Below are 4383 nucleotides of genomic sequence, written 5' to 3'. Positions count from 1 at the left end.
GGATGTAGCTCAGTTGGTAGAGTGCTTGCCTCGAATGTACAAGGCCCTGGGTTCAATCCCCAGCACCACCAAAAAAAAAAAAAAAAAAAAAAAATTATAATGATTTTGTTAACGTATGTGGTTTGGTATCTGGGACATGATAAGTACTCAAAAATGGTTTGAAATCTCAAAACTATTCTATCATTTTCATTATTCTAATTATATTTCCATGAAAATTGTCTCCATTAACATTTTTCTTAATTGATACCATCCTTCTTGACCTGTAACTCTTACTGTGCATCCCATACACTTGACATGAATAATAGTAGGCACTTCTTATTTATATAAGTCTAATAATTTCTTATGTATTTCCCAATATTACACTTTTTTGAGAGTAGGGGTGGTGTCTTATACTTCCCTTATCTTTTTAATGGTATGAGGATAACTGTAAATTGTTCAGTTAGCATTTAAAAAAATGGAGTTGTGAAGCAGAAGAAGAAGACATTCTGATCAGAACTCTGGGGAAGAGGACACTTTCATCATGCCCATTCCCTCTTGGTACCAGCCCGGCCTCATGATGTAGGGCAGGGTACAGGCTACTGACATGAACCCAGCAGGCCCATTCAAGTCTTACTTTCCTTCTTGAAACCAAGAACATTTTCCATAGGGCAAACCCACCCAGAATGGAAGGAAGAGTGCTCCACCATATTTATTCTACTTTGTTGCTAAAGTTATGCATTATTGTTATGAATTTCTGATCTGGAGAGCATTCCGGTGACTAGTCCTGGTAACTTGATGGGAAGGGCAGGACCTTGTGGCTTAAATCTTTGAGTTCTATTACTGTAGTATTTTTTGAATTTTAATTTCATAAGAACATTTACCTCTATAGAGGTTTTGGAGATAAAATAGAAAGGAACTAAAGACTTCAAGGAATATTAGGTAAGTCACCAACAATGACAATCGCTTCTTTCACTATTGACAAAGGCATTTAGTAGCAGTCTCTTTGTTTCTCTACCCTTCAGTTATGCATTTTGGGGAGAATTTTTTTTTTTTTGTGTGTGTGTGTGTGTGTGTGTGTGTGTGTGATGCTGGGAATTAGAACCCAGGGCTTTGTGCATGCAAGGCAAGAACTCTACCAGCTGAGCTGTACGTTCTTCATCTTTGTTTGAGTTAAACTGTGTTCTTCCCTAAGCAGAATTTCTTAAATATTTGTAAGGCAAAATACCACATTTCAGTAAAAATAAATGTTTTTTTGGGTGCCAGGTTACTCTTAAGCTACATATTCTCCTCCCACAGGCTACAAGTGCATCTGGCTCCACACTACCTCAAACTGACAGCATTATCTTATCAGTTTGTACCCTCAGAACAAAAATAAATTTTACATATTAATCAGTATTTGGCATCAAACTTCGGAGGTTTTCACAGCTTAGCTCTGAAGTGTTTACAGTACCTCATGGGCTTCTTGTCCTGGCTGAGAATCACTGTTAGAGAAGGTTCTTGCTGTGTTCTCCCCACGCTGCTGCCCACTGGTTAGATGCCTTATTGTTTTCTAAGGATGGCTGTTGATTTTGCATTTTTCATGCCAGAAAACAGTCATCTGTTTCCACCACCAAATTGATGATAATAGTCCTTATTAAGAGTGACCTCTTTGAGATACAAGGTGACAAATAATTGGTCATCTCTACATTAATAAAATAAATATGACCTTTAGATAAATTTGTGTAGATATTATAAGCAGTGAGAATTAATGAAAATTGGATGAACTTTAAAGTAAGAGGCTCTGAAGATTTTTTTTTCTTTTGAGACATATGAACTTTTTAAAAAGGCCAGTTTTGCAGATGAGAATATTTTAGAAGAGTTGATCTCTAATTCTCTTTTTAAGCAACAAGCCTTGCTCACTGAACTTTTTTGTAGAACTGAATATATAAAGCAGATAAGAATAAGTCTACTCTTGTGGGGAGAGGAGGGCATGAAGAGAAGAAACCTACAATTCCACCATTCTGTCTCCAACTTCTTTGCCTACAGCAGCCTCTGAAACGTTCTGTGGTGTCTGAGGCTTCTAGGTGCATGCTTAGGAAACCATAATTTTGGATCTAGTCCTGAGATTCTGTTAAATATTCTGCTAAAAGTATATAGGGAACAAAGGGATACTCTTGGCAGCCATTTGATGTTGGAAACATAAACATGAGAAAATAAAGCCATAACCTTGAATGAATCAATTTGCACCATGTTGGTTTTAGTTTCTTTATTTGTAAAAGGAGAGACTGCTCTAAATCACTGTTTTCAAACTTTCTTGACCTGCAGAGTTATCTGGAGGACTTGTAGAGGAAGGGTCCTGGTCCCACTGCTTCTCCACGTAAGGGCCTGAAATTTGTTTTATATAATTATGTCCCAGGTGATCAGGCAAGCTGGGGACCACACTGGCGTAGAAACTCCTCACATTCCGCATTAACCTTCTCATGATTCTCATTTCTCTACTCTTACCTAACTTTTGGGACCACGAGGTTTTCTTCAGACTGGGGAGGGCAGAGCAGCTCTGAAAAATGAAAATTTAAAGTTGAGTTTAAACATGATGGAGGACTTCAGTTAGAGGAAGGTGTTTTGCTCCCAGAGAACTGGCCCAAACAGCTGTCAGGAATCTTCTAGAAAGGAGCAGAAACTAGGGTTTACATCAGAAAATTGTTTAGAGTTCAGCAGGCTCCTTCTCAGTGTTTCATGATAGGGTGAGATGTGTTCTGAACGACTTCCGTATCTCTGTGTCTCTCTAGGCTTCATCTGTTTGGGGATACAGACAGGATCACACCCCTGTAAACACTCATCCTGACATGTTGTCTCCTTTGTGCTGCTCAGGGACTTCCACCTTTGTCTTACAGCCTCACTGTCTGGTCTGTGAGTCCCCAGATAGTATTTCAGCTCTGCTCTTCTATCACTCCGCTAGGGATGTGTTCCTTCAGCTCTGATTTCCCCTGGATGTCCTCTGCTTATAAGCTGTATGAGGATGCTCTCCATGAGAATGTAAAGCTTGTCTCCAATGTGGTATTCCCTAACCCTAACCTCAGAAAATAAAAGGCTTCCTCCCCTATTGACTAGTGAACGTTTCAGGTCCCTAAGGAGCTAAGCAGCCCTATGGGAACCCACTGCTCCAGAGACCTTCTTGTAACCTCTCCCATCCCTAGACCTTGATCCCAACCCACAGGATGGTGTCGGGGAAAGACACTCATATGACATCAATTCCTTCACCCCCAGGCATCTGTGTATAACCCTCCTCATTCAGACCTCTACCCAAGTTCTCAGTCAACTGACTCTTGCAAATCTGCTTTTCTCAGGCTTGTCCATTCTGCTAGAAATATTTGAATCTCAATTTGGGCTCAAGGTGAGATAGCCACTATATATATAGTTATATAGATTGATAAGTGATTTGAAAAATCAACCCCAGAGAGCACCAATTAATGAATTAATATACCCAGTGGGCAGTGTCTAGGGGCTTGTTCAAGGGCTTTCCTCTTTTCAAACATTTTTATTATAGAATTAGTTTGAGGACAGAGCTGTCAAGCTAATGACACATGCAGATTGCACAAAGCTGGGAGGGACAGAAAAGGGAGTGGATGGCAAAGTCAGAACTGAAAGGACACTAAGATTGGAATGCTGGTCTTAACCAAGGAGATGAAATTTAGCAGGAAGATAATGTAAAGCTTTATGTAGGTCCTAAGTCCTACCTTCATGGATATGAGCTATGGCAGTGATATTAAAGTTTATTTTTCCATGGAACACTTTCCTCAGATGAAATCTTATCCGAATTCTCCTATGTAAGAAAAATTGGTTCTGCGTGAAGTGGGAGTGGAGGAACTGATGACCCTTTCCCTGTCACTCCTCCTTATTCCTCCCTCTCCACAGCTCTGGAGGAGATCCTGTGCAAAATAATGTGAAAACTTGGGCTCTGAGGTGGTGGCAGGAGGATGCATGGGGAGAAAAAGAGGAGGACTGAACATGGATGAGCAGAGAGATATATGAAAAAACCTGCTCAATTTTGGTTCAAGGCAGACCCAATATGAACCAATGGTGTGACGCGGTCCTTACCCTGAACATAGTGATTTTTTTTTTTTTAAGGTTTAATTTGTAGACACAGAAGAGTAAGACTGGAGGATGTATTTCTGCATGACAAACCATGCAGGGACATTACGTTCTCATAACATCATGATTATCTGGAAGCTGTGATTTGCATCTTATTTTTCTTTAACATTTAGTCATTATATTATTTAATATGTATTTAACATTCAGTCATTATATTATATTTTGCCCATTGTTAGATAATTATGATACTGATGGCTTGACACTATGACATCATGCAGATATGCCATGATTTATGTGAACATTCACACTGTCAGAAGATTGGCCAGGAAGGCG

General features: G+C 39.6%; 1 non-coding gene across 1 annotated transcript; it reads left to right on the top strand.

Annotated features, from left to right (window-relative positions):
- On the top strand, nucleotides 1-71 carry Trnas-cga (transfer RNA serine (anticodon CGA)). Its single transcript has one exon. It is a non-coding gene; the product is annotated as a tRNA-Ser (tRNA).
- The last annotated feature ends 4312 nt before the right edge of the window (nucleotides 72-4383 follow it).

The sequence above is a fragment of the Callospermophilus lateralis genome, chromosome 13 (genome assembly GCF_048772815.1).
Source record: "Callospermophilus lateralis isolate mCalLat2 chromosome 13, mCalLat2.hap1, whole genome shotgun sequence".
Classification (NCBI taxonomy): domain Eukaryota; kingdom Metazoa; phylum Chordata; class Mammalia; order Rodentia; family Sciuridae; genus Callospermophilus; species Callospermophilus lateralis.
Note: the sequence above shows the minus strand (reverse complement) of the source record. Positions and strands in the feature narration are given on the sequence as shown.